Here is a 13263-nt window from a genome sequence, read left to right as displayed (position 1 = left end):
CGATTCCCAAAACTATTGACTCTTGTAGGATACACAAAGTATTATCCAGAAATTGATATATATGTACAGTACATACATATCATACACTTGTTTGTCTTACAAAATGATATACCATATATCTTCTCTCTGGCATGCCCTTTTGCATTCTGCAAAGGGCAAAAAGCCAATCTTACACCAAACAATATATGAACAGAAATCTGACTATGTATATATTGCAGTATTAAACAACCCCCGCCCGGGGGGGGGGGGGACTTCACTTTCTATGACCCTCTGTCACTGTCCTAAAAATAGCTGTGCTTCTGAATAGTTTATCAGGTACTGAGTGCAACTTTAGCTACAAAATACTTGTTTGTAGAATGGGTTTGTTAGACTGGTAAATACTTTACATACTGTATTTAAATACCATATAACCATGAGGTATGGGAGAGAATCACCTTTGTAAATCTTCGGAGACCCACATCCATTTGTTCCACATTAATTTGCTTCCAAGGGGTTTTCATCCAGTCTTTAATGCTCATCTGGGGAAGGAAAATCCTATGACACTTTCTGTGACATTTTAAAATGCAGGAGAGTTTGAAGATTCTACTTAAGATTCTGTATATAAATATGTATGTAATGTACAAGGCTACAAAATGGATTTCAAAATCTAAAACCCACTGAGGCTGAAATCTAATCTAAGAGGATATCTATATGCCCGGCTGCTCACTGGAGGGAAGGATATTAGAGGCAAAGCTGAAGTATTTTGGCCACATCATGAGGAGACAGGAAAGCTTGGAAAAGATCACGATGCTGGGGAAAATGGAAGGAAAAAGGAAGAGAGGCCGACCAAGGGCAAGATGGATGGACGGTATCCTTGAAGTGACTGGCTTGACCTTGAAGGAACTGGGGGCGGTGACGGCTGACAGGGAGCTTTGGCGTGGACTGGTCCATGAGGTCACGAAGAGTCGGAGACGACTAAATGACTGAGCAGCAGCAGCATCTATATGTTTCATTCTCATTGCTAGAAAATCTCACACACATTTATGAGAGAAAAGACTGGTCAGATTCATATTTCACATTGCATTTCCAGATACATAATTTCTTTCACATTCAGTAGGGTGCTCTTTCATCAAAAGCAGGAAAAAGGAGGTTGATGTTTTAATCATTTCCTAGAGAGCCTTTCCTTTCACTTTCTCTTTCCCAAAGGCATTTATCTCTTAACTCACATTTTATTAAGAGAAGGAAATTGAAAATAAAAACCATAAAGTTCTGCCTGTTCATTTTCCTCCTCAGGTGGGAGCAAGGTTCAAAGGTATTCTTTCAGATATATTTGAGTTTAATTTGCCAAAGAAAGAAAGAAAATGAATAACTCTGTTTTAAGAGTATTTGCTCTTTACTATCTCCTAAACATCAAAGATATTAAGACTCATGTATGATCTAAAACACAGAAGAGGGTACTCGCCCCACTATCAAGTGAATATTGGTGTACCTAGCAAAAGGTTATCTAAAGTATTTAGTCCTGCATCCTAAAAAAAAAACTCACTGAGGAGTAACAGGATTAATTCTTGACCAATGGCCGGTCTACTTATCATATTTCTAGGATCCAAGAGCTCTTATTCTTCTAGTGTTGAGTATATCTTCATGATCAGTAACAATAAACACATACCTAAATTTGGTTGCTTATAAGATTCAGGGCTAGGGGGAAAATAACTGGAGAACACAGCTTCTACATCATTTGTTAATCCTGTTTTACTTTTATTTCACAAGTCAGTTTATCATTTATTGTGATGTTCCACATCTCTTTGTATCAATCATCACTTTTGTATGCATAATTTTCTTTCCATTTTTTGTCTGTAACTAATCCTAGAGGAGTAACAATAATTATTTATTCTTTCTTTTGTAATGTTAATATTTTATCTCCAAACTTTAGAAGTTTATATATATATATATATATATATATATATATATATATATATATATATATATATATATATATATACATACACACACACACACACACACACACACACACACACCCACCCACACACACATATATACATACAGTGTGTGTGTGTGTGTATATATATATATATATATATACAGATCTGTATTGTGATTCTACTGTTTGGGTTTTTTATTTCCTTAAGACATTTTTTTTATCTTGTGTAAGAAATAGCAATCCTTATTCCTTATCTCTCCTAATTCTATTTCTCCCCATATCAAGTTTTCTATTCCATACATCATACTTGGAACATGTCTTATTTGATTAGCAATATAATACATATTAATGTTTGGAATACCTAATCCTCCTTCTTTCTGGGATATAAACCATAACTTTTTAATTAATCTTGATTTTCTATTTCCATTACAAAAATTATTTATAATCTTTTGCCATTTTTAAAATCTCCCTGTAATAATTCTATTGGTAATATGCAGAATAAGGAGTTTATTTTAGATAAAATCTTCATTTTAATAGCACTATTCTCCCAAACCATGTCTATTTTAATTTTTTATATCCAAATAGTTTTTCTTTTATCTCTTTCTTCAACTTATCAAAACAGTGGATGTGGCTCTTAATGAGACATGCCACATTATCCCAGGATGTCTATGATCAACACCTTTGGAGAAATTATACTGCTTAGCCAGTATTGCACCTCCTGACATCTGTCGAGAAGTAGCAGCCAATAATGAAAAGACCAAGGCATTGACATCTCCAGCCCATCCTCTGTTTGGATATCAGCCACCATGCCAACAACTTAAATCAATAAATAGCTTCCTAAGATCTATAGAGATACTTGCAGGAACACCTCAGCAAGCAAGAGTCCAAAAGTGGCAGGTAAAAACCTGGAACCTCAATCAGTGGCTAATACTGGATGAGTATCTCCCTCCTGGGTACACAGAAGACCAGGTGACTTGGAAGGTGCTGAAAAGACTGTTCTCGGACCACAAGATGCAGACCTAATCTTAAGAAATGGGGTTGCAAAGTGGAGTCCATGACATGCAAGTGTGGAGAAGAGAAAACCACAGACTACCCACTACAATGCAGCCTGAGCCCTGCCACATGCACAATGGAGGACCTTCTTACAATAACACCAGAGGCACTTGAAGTGGCCAGCTTCTGGTCAAAGGAAATTTAGCATAATGCCAAGTTTTTAACTTTGTTTGTGGGGTTTATTATACATTATAGCTGTATTCCAATTTGCTTCTGACAAAATAAATAAATAAATTCAATTTTTAAAAAATCCTGTATATGTTTAGTTATATTTATCCCTAAATATTTTAAACTTTCAGTGTTTTTAATCTTATATTTCCTTTTGATTTCTTCTACTTCCCTTCTGCTATTGTTAATTAGCATAATCTTGGACTTACTCCAATGTAGATATGGAGATATAATATAACGACAGGACCAAAGATGAATGTGGTAGTAATTGAAAAGCCACCCCTTCTTATATGAATGGCTAGAGAAGACTGTAACTCAATCTCAGAGCATCTGTTTTGCAGGTGGAAAGGCCTATAATACATCCTGGAAGTACAGCTGCTGCAAATAAGTACAGATTAGATGTGGGCAATGACATCTTTATCAGTTGCTGTTGGCTGCAACTCCTACCGTGTTTCCCCGAAGATGCTCTAGGTCTTATTTTCAGGGGATGTCTTATGTGAAGAAGAATTCACATTTATTGTTGAACAAAAAAAATGAACATTTATTATATACTGTACAGTAGTTGTCATCATAAACCAGCATAACCAGACAAACTGCGAATCCTATTAAGAATTTCTTGTTACTACCAATATTTCCATGTACAACACTTTATGGTACATACATTTACTGATTCTGCATGCTCTGGTGTTCTGTTCAGCTGGCATGCTTCCAAACAAAAACTTTGCTAGGTCTTACTTTTGGGGGAGGCCTTATATTTAGCAATTCAGCAAAACCTCTACTAGGTCTTATTTTCCGGGGATGTCTTATTTTAGGGGAAACGGTATCCGTCCTCATATCATACCACCTAGGGTTGATGGGCGTTACAATCCAACACAAGTTGCCCAGTCCTAAACTAGAGTCTGGCTTAGTATACAAAGCAGTTTCCTGCATTGTTATGACTCAGTGCCTACTTAGGATCCAAGAAACAGTGCCCATGTCTGGTTATCTGTGAGTTTATTTAGACAATTCCCTCTTTCACTGTTTTCTCATCTGTGGTTAAATAGTGGAATGTAGCATGTAGAAAGTATAAATTGATCCTGGACGAAAAGGCAGATCTGGCCTGCATTACTGAAACTTGGTTGGACGAGCTGGGGGGTGTCGATCTTACCCAGCTGTGTCCTCCAGGCTATGGAGTGCATCGACAGGCCAGGCCCGGCGGGCAGGGAGGTGGTGTGGCAGTGGTCTATCAGGACACCATTCCCCTGACCAGATGCCCCGTTCCTCAATTGTCTGGGTTTGAGTGTGTCCACTTGAGGGTGGGGACCTGGGACACTCTGGGGATTCTGCTTGTGGTACCGTCCACCCCGCGACACAGAAGTCTCCCTGCCTGAGCTCGCAGAGGTGGTCTCTAGCTTGGTGTTGGTCTCCCAGCGACTGGTTGTCCTGGGCGACTTCAACATCCACGCGGAGGCCCCTTTATCTGGTGCAGCTCAGGATTTCATGGTTGCCATGACAAGCATGGGACTGTCCCAAGTGATATCTGGCCCCACTCATCAGGCTGGACACACTCTAGACCTAGTATTTGTGACAGGCGGCGGACAAGTCGGTGTGGAAGAGCCAAATATTCTTCCATTGTCATGGACCAACCATCATCTAATCAGTGTTAGACTTACTGTTGTGCCAAACCTCTGCAGGGGTGGTGGACCGATTAAGATGGTCCGCCCCAGGAGACTTATGGATCCGGATGGATTCCTGATGTCTCTTGGGGAACTTCCTGTCATGTCGACTGACGATCCTGTGGAGACCCTGGTCGATCTCTATAACACCAAGATGGCCAGGGCTCTTGACACGATTGCCCCTGAACGTCCCTTCTCGCTCCGCAGAGCCAGGTCGGCTCCTTGGTTCACTAGGGAGCTGACTTTGATGAAGCGGGCGAGGCGGGGACTAGAGTGCAAGTGGCGAAAGATTCAGAGCATCACCGACCAAACACGGGCTAGAGCCTCCATTAAGGCCTATTCTGTGGCGTTGCAGGCAGCCAGAAAAGATTTCTCAACTGCCCACATCGCGTCTTCAACTAATAGACCAGCAGAGTTGTTCCGGGTTGTCCGGGAGCTCTTTCATCCTCATGAGGTAGAGGAGCCCCTTGACAACTCGGTCACTCGATGCAGCGAATTCACACATTTTGCAGATAAAGTCGCTAGATTACGCTCTGACTTGGATGCCAGCTTTGATACAGTGCCTGATGAGGTACCTAGAGCATCTGTTGATTCCATCTTGATGGATTCATTTCAACCTGTTTGGCCTGGTGACGTGGACAAGATCCTTGGCGCGATGAGACCAACCACATGTGCTCTAGATCCTTGCCCTACCTGGCTTATAAAGCTTGCCAGGGGCGCGTTGGTCAATTGGTTTTTGAGGATTATCAATGCCTCAATGGAACAAGGGCTTTTTCCATCCAGCCTGAAACAGGCAACTATTAGACCAATTCTAAAAAAGGCACCCTTGATTCCTCTATTCTATCGAACTATCGACCAATTTCAAACTTCCCATTCTTAGGCAAGGTTCTGGAGAGGTGGCGGCCTCTCAACTCCAGGGATTCTTGGATGACACTGATTATCTTGACCCATTCCAGTCTGGCTTCAGGCCTGGTCATGGCACTGAGACAGCTTTGGTCGCCTTGGTGGATGACCTCCGTAGAGAGCTAGACAGGGGGAGTGTGTCCCTGTTGGTTCTCTTAGACATATCAGAGGCTTTCAATACCATCGACCATGGTATCCTTCTGGGACAGCTCTCTGGGATGGGCCTTGGGGGTACTGCTCTGCTGATCTAGAGGGCCGATCCCAGATGGTGAAGCTGGGGGGCACCTGCTCGGACCCCTGGCCTTTGACCTGTGGGGTCCTGCAAGGTTCCATACTGTCCCCCATGCTTTTTAATATCTACATGAAACCGCTGGGCGAGGTCATCCGGGGTTTTGGAGTTCGGTGCCATCTCTACGCAGATGACACTCAACTCCAGTACTCCTTTCCACCTACTTCCAAGGAAGCCCCTCGGATCCTGGACCAGTGTCTGGCCGCTGTGATGGGTTGGATGAGGGCCATCAAGCTGAAGCTTAATCCTGATAAGACAGAGGTCCTCCAGGTCAGCCGTTCGACCGATTGGGGCATAGGGTGGCTACCTGTGCTTGACAGGGTCGCACTCCCCCTGAAGGCGCAGGTCGGCAGTTTGGGGGTCCTCCTGGACTCACCGCTGTCACTTGATGCCCAGGTGTCGGCGGTGGCCAGGAGGGCCTTTGCACAATTAAAACATGTGCACCAACTGCGACCGTACCTCGAGAAGTCTGGCTTGACCATGGTGGTCCACGCTCTAGTTACCTCAAGGATGGATTACTGTAACACGCTCTACGTAGGGCTGCCCTTGAAGACGGTCCGGAAATTACAGTTGGTACAACGGTCAGCAGCTAGGTTACTAACTGGAGCTGCTTACAGGGAGCGGTCAACCCCCCTGTTCAAGCAACTTCACTGGCTGCCGATAATATTCTGGGCCCAATTCAAGGTGCAGGTACCTATAAAGCTCTATTCAAGGTGCAGGTACCTATAAAGCTCTAAACGGTTCAGAACCTGCCTATCTTTGTGACCACATCTTCCCCTATGAATCTAGGCGCTCTCTGAGATCTTCCGGGGAGGCCCTCCTCTTGCTTCCGCCTTCCTCACAGTTATGTTTGATGGGGACGAGAGAGAGGACCTTCTCGGCCGTGGCCCCTCGGCTCTGGAACTCCCTTCCCACAGAGATTAGGTTGGCGCCCTCCATACCATCCTTTAAGAAACAATTGAAAACCTGGATGTTTGGGCTGGCCTTTGGAGAGACAGCTATTGGATAACCAGCCTCATTATAATTCTATTCAGAATGTTATTAGGTTCCTTTTATTGGGGTATTTTAATCTAATGATTTTATTTTATATTGCTGCTATAGTCCCCCCACCTTTGAAGTTGACTGAATTGCATTGATGGTTGTTTGATATTATTACTATTGATATTATTACTGTTGTATAAACCTTTGTTTTAACTTCTGTTTTATCATCTTGTGTTTTAAACTGCGTGTATTGTTTATGTATTTGCGCTGTTACTTTTGTAACATTGTGAGCCGCCCCGAGTCCCCACAGGGAGATGGCGGTGGGGTATAAATAAAGTATTATTATTATTATTATTATTATTATTATTATTATTATTATTATTATTATTATAAATTGCAGGACTGCTAGCAGCAGCTGGCTCAACATATGAGTATCTGCCCTCATGTGGGAGTCTTCACATTACAGCTTTAGTACGTATTTCTATTTTTAATTTTCCAAGTTACCACAATACACATGCACACACATAATCCTGTTCATTGGTTTACAGTCTGCAAATTTTACTCAAGGGCATTATGTATTTTTTAAAAAGGGAACTATCTGATGTAGTACTGTAACGTTTTACATGTCTAACAGAATAGGAACTGGGAAAAATTAAAACCAATAAACAAATATATATTTTGTAAAAAAAAATGGTTTGGCTTGTTTGTTTGTTTTTAACCCAACATGAGTTATGACAATTAAATGAAAGAGACATCAATTAAATGGCACCCTTCCATTGGAATGAAGCTCCTGGCTTCCATCTCTGTAGTACAGTGAATCCATGACAGGTTTTGTGATGGTTCCAAAGGAGCTGTCCAAAATGTTCTATTTAAGAATAGGGTACAGCACTTTTGATAGCTCCTTCAAAGTCTGGAAGAGATTCAGTGCTGATATAGGAGCTATACATCACCACGGTAAGGTAGCTCCCTTGCAGTCTACTTTTTCTATGTGTAATATTAAATTAAATATTGTGTGGTCTGTTCAAATCCTGGCAATGAAGCCTCCCCTTTTAATACTTTTTCAATGACATTATTTTAGTCTCTTGAAATTTACATAAAATGGAAATTCTAGGAACATTAGAGACAGAGGATCATGAGACATAATGTTTCTGTTATTTCCTAGCATCTGGTTTCTCTTAGCATTGTTTCTATGTGCTTTATTCATTTGAGTCACATGTACATAAATAATTTAACATTTTCATACATGCAGTGGACATATGGCACAAAGCAGAAAATGAACGGGATTAATTTTCTGGAAGATACTTCTATCAGTGCATAACAAGAGATGCCTGTTTCAAACTTATTCAAACCACAATTCCTGCCAGACAATTCTCCGTTCTTTTATCAAGTGAATAACTCAAAAACTATGAACCAGGGCCAACATCTACTGGCTTTAGGTTTATTTATCCACATCTTCTGAGGTATTTGGGGAAGAGCATAACTCAGTAGTAAGCATCACAGCTGGCTTCCAGATTTGGTCTTCAACTTCTCTGATAATTAAAATTATCTCGGGTATTGGGGAAGGCACAGTCTTACCAGAATAGGCACTACTATTAGCCAGAGTGAGGCAATTAACTGACAGAGTGTCATGAAGGGGCAGCAAATTAATAACTAAGTGCTTGGCTATGTTGGACAGTTATTTCAGGGCCATCACGGAGCAAAAATGCTCTGGACTGGCACTGGAAGTGTTTACATCCTCTTTCTCTGATTTGTGGCAGCGATAGGGTGGAACATGGTTCATCAGGGCTGAAACCAATTCAACCCAGTTGGACAGACACCTAACCTTCCCTGTCACCCTTTTCCCATGCTGAACAGCTCCAAAAATCAAGGAGAGCTCCTGGCAGTTGTAAGTGCCCCATGTTAGCATCAGTAGAGGCACTAGCAAAACCAGGAAGGAAATGGGGCAATCCTGCCTTGCTCCCTCATCATACTTCTGCTGATGTCAGCATGAAGCGCACACAAAAGTCAAGCGATCTCTGGAGTTCTGCAGTCATCTGGAGTAGTAATGGTGACACAGGCTCAATTGGTGCCCTTTTCCCTGTATTTACAAGCATAGGGAAGGGTGAAGGGAGGTACCATGTGGACAGCAGACCGGTTTTTATTGGAGTCAGTTGCATTGTCTGTATTCTGTCCAAAATATGGTGCTGAAACTTCAGAACATTCACCAGCTTTCCTTAGCAGGCGGCTAAACCAGTTCTACCCAGTCTACCACTTGTGAAAGACTAGAGGTCCCTGGATGCCATGTATAGAATCATAGAATAGTAGAGTTGGAAGAGACCTCATGGGCCATCCAGTCCAACCCCCTGCCAAGAAGCAGGAAATCGCATTCAAAGAACCCCTGACAGATGGCCATCCAGCCTCTGCTTAAAAGCCTCCACCACAGTCCGAGGCAGAGAGTTCACCGCCAAACAGCTCTCACAGTGAGGAAGTTCTTCCTGATGTTTAGGTGACACATACAATAGTGACTTTACACCACTTTGTGTTTTTTTTTTTTTTGCTGGTGTAGACAAGCTCTTGGGAACTTTTTCTGGTGTGTTTTTTGGTATTTTATATTGTAAATATACAATAAAGATATTTTGGGGTTTTTCCCTGTCTCAAGAGCCAAAATAATTTGGCTAGCCTTGGGTACTTGTACCTTGGCTTGAGAAAATTCTTTCAAGCTGCAAAATATCTCCACACACCCCCCCCCCCAAGTGCTGACCCAGCTGACAATCTGAATACTATTCGGAAAGAACAAATGTGTAATCAAAGTATAGGGAATAGTGAGGGACAGGACCCATCGTCTCTCTGGACCTTAACACTAAAAACATGGACAAAAGCAACATAGGATTCATCCATTCACAAATAAGCTATGTATAGTTTCATTCTGCCCAGGCATATTTTTGCAGAAATACCTTATTTCCTTTTCAGTCAGTGGAAATTCCAAATTGTGTCCTTACCTGGACAAACACCACCATATCCCAGACAGACTTCACTAAGATAGCATTGGTGCGACATTGCTTGAGCTGCTTGTAGTCTGGTACAGTTACTTCAAAAAGGTCTGCTGTTTCCTGTAGCTTTTTCATTTCTGCCTCCAGCTTTGGAATGGCTTTGTGAGTCTGCAAGGATGCCATTGTGAAATAACTTATTAAGCAAAAACACCTAAGAATTTTACTTACAGATTTGCAAGATCAAAAGTATGGATTTCTCATATAATCATGTTGCCTTTATTCTGCTCTGCTATAAATGGATGTTGTGGAAAAACATCCACAACATAGGTTCATAGGTAAAGGTTTTCCCCTGACATTAGGTGTAGTCGAATCTGACTCTGGGAGTTGGTGCTCATCACCATTTCTAAGCCGAAGAGCCGGCGTTGTCAGTAGGCACCTCCAAAGTCATGTGGCTGGCATGACTGTATGGGCGTTATTATAGGCACACTATTCAAGAAATCAACCAGGGTGTTTTTTTAAACATAAGCGAACATTGCGAACCCTGAACTCTATTTGTGGCTCCTGAAGCCACGAAAGGTATCACTTCCTGTCCCCATTTTGAGAGGGACAGCTGAGGTAAAAGATTTAAGTGGGCCAGTGGCAAATTTGACCCATCTAACCCATACTTCTCTGCTCTAAAGTGACACAGCAAGGTAAAGACCAAGTTCAAATCTGTTTTAGAGATAGATTTCAGTGTGTATCCATTAAAGAAGTGCATAGTTTGCATACCCACATTAAATTAATTTAATTTCTTGATTCCTGAATTAAGAAAATTAATTCAGTCATTTTAAATTCGTTTAATTTTTGTTTTCCTTCATCATAGGCATTAGACTCTACATTACTGTGACAAGATAGAAGAATACAACTGTATGGCATTTTTGCACCCCTAATAAAAACAACATCAAAAATACAGTACGATCTATTTCTATTTCCTAATTCCAGATGAGGCTCTGCTTTTCCTTTTAACCCCTTTCTTTCTTTTTTATAAAGAGGTCAATTTGTGGTCTGTCCGTTCTTTTCTACTGGTTGAGAAAGGATTTCCAGGCCTTATCACTGATGTGTGTTTAAACTTATGTTTTGGAAACGCCACGTCACAAGGAGCAAAGAAGGACATTTCAGAATCTTTCCTGCAAACACTGTTCTTGAATCAATCTTGCAAAACGACTAATGGAAAACCCTACAGTATACAGCTTCAGGTTTTGAGTCCTGATAGAATTTCCCCTGAGACTTCATCCAGTAAATAAAGCTTTCTGCCTTTTTTTGTTCATGTTCGTTTGACAAAACAACTGTATTCTATACAACACAGAAAATCCAACTGGCTGTGCTTTTTTTGCTGTTTAACCTGAAAGTGTGTGTGTGTGTGTATACAGTAGAGTCTCACTTATCCAAGCTAAACGGGCCGGCAGAAGCTTGGATAAGCGAATATCTTGGATAATAAGGAGGGATTAAGGAAAAGCCTATTAAACATCAAATTAGATTATGATTTTACAAATTAAGCACCAAAACAGCATGTTTTACAACAAATTTGACAGAAAAAGCAGTTCAATACTCAGTAATGTTATGTTGTAATTACTGTATTTACGAAGTTAGCACCAAAATATCATGATATATTGAAAACATCGATTACAAAAATGGCTTGGATAATCCAGAAACTTGCATAAGCGAGGCTTGGATAAGTGAGACTCTACTGTATATATATCTGAAGTTAAGTTAAAGGTTAAGTAAGTGATCCATTGAGATTATTTAACTTTTCCTATGCTGCCATTCATTTAGTGTGTTCCATCTCATGAACCTTGAATCATTTCATTTTAAGTACTCTTCTCTTAAATTTGCTGAAAACTTTATTAGTTCCAGCCTGTATAACCCTGACACACAGCTCACCTGTTCCCAGTGGATAAGTATAAAACATTCAAAATCTACATTTGATCTGACAACAGCAGTACCATGTAGGAATTAGAAACAGATTAGACATAATTGAAGATAAAGAGGATGCAATCGTCATTCCCATTTGAGGTGAACCGGGCTTTAAATTATCAGATTCATCCAGAATATATTACCAAGAAACATTGAATTGTTATTTTTAGACAGCCTTTTCTAAGAGTTTACAATTTTTCAGTTCAGTGAAGCTTGCCACCAGCTTGTTATCGGAACAAAAAACGAAAAATCATTTGGTTCACAGCACAGAACTGATCTCACCTCAAAAAGTACACATTTTCTTCTGATAACAGACACTTCATTGGACTGTAGAGGAGCCACTTCATGCTTCACAGTGAAGGCAATCTTTTTAAGATGCTTCCACTTTTCAGGTAATTCCTAAAAACGTACAGATATTGTTTGTTGGGTGGCATATCAAAACAACAACCCATCCTCTCATAAAGAAGCAAAACACATATCTTATTTTCACCCCACTTTTTCTCCCTTTTCTAGTACATTTGTACCTTTTACTATTTATCCAACTATTCTCTGCAGTCATGGAATCATGTGCATAGCAATTTATAAAATATTATTTTTGTGTGTGTGTGGGGGGGGGGGGGTTAACTGTTGGGGGCAATTTATACCAGAGCACAGAAGTATTTCATTACAAATAAAGGGTTATGTGTAATTAATTCCTCACTGAATGAATCCAGAGATGTCATTCACACAATCAAAAGTTTGGGTAAAACAAGACATGTGGCATTTCTCAGACTTCCCTATCTTGCGTATCCCATCTATTAGAGAGACCAAGATGAGCCCATTCCTGCTTGCCTTCCCAAGCAGCTAAAGACGTTTCTGTGTCACCAGGCATTTGGGGGAGGAGGAGGGACATGCTACTGGGGAGTTGTGGGTGGGATTTTGGGAGGATGGTCAGTTTTATTGTATTTTAATTGTATTTTAATTTTATATTCACACATGAATATTTAATTGTTCATCTCTAAATTTTGTATTTGTTTTGTTTTAAATTGTTATTAAACTGTGTGGTTGTTAGCCACCTTGAGTCCCGACAGGGAGAAAGGCGGGATATAAACAAAGTTAATAAATACTATCAGGGAAGAGTACAGAAGACTGTAACTGGATAGTAAAGTATGAGGCAAGCCCCACTGCATAAGCAGAATTCCAGATTATATTCTCTGGATCCAATCCAGGTTATATTCTAGGTGATACTCATTGGATGCAACCTGGGTTATATTCCAGGTTATATACCCTGGCTCCAACTCAATTACATTTTTATTTAGCCTGGTTTTCAATATCCATCTGTAGTGGTTTTGATCTGATGCTGTTGTTGTTTTACTGGGTTTTCTGGTTAGTGTT

The 13263-nt window shown here is 40.7% G+C and overlaps 1 long non-coding RNA gene across 1 annotated transcript; it reads right to left on the bottom strand.

Annotated features, from left to right (window-relative positions):
* Positions 1 to 432: 432 nt before the first annotated feature.
* Positions 433 to 12895, bottom strand: LOC134294183 (uncharacterized). Its single transcript, XR_010001157.1, has 3 exons — positions 12172 to 12895; positions 9946 to 10104; positions 433 to 518 (listed from the first exon to the last, which is right to left on the bottom strand). It is a non-coding gene; the product is annotated as an uncharacterized LOC134294183 (long non-coding RNA).
* Positions 12896 to 13263: the final 368 nt, after the last annotated feature.

This window comes from Anolis carolinensis, chromosome 1 (assembly GCF_035594765.1).
Source record: "Anolis carolinensis isolate JA03-04 chromosome 1, rAnoCar3.1.pri, whole genome shotgun sequence".
Lineage (NCBI taxonomy): Eukaryota > Metazoa > Chordata > Lepidosauria > Squamata > Dactyloidae > Anolis > Anolis carolinensis.
This window is presented reverse-complemented; position numbering and strand designations above follow the sequence as displayed.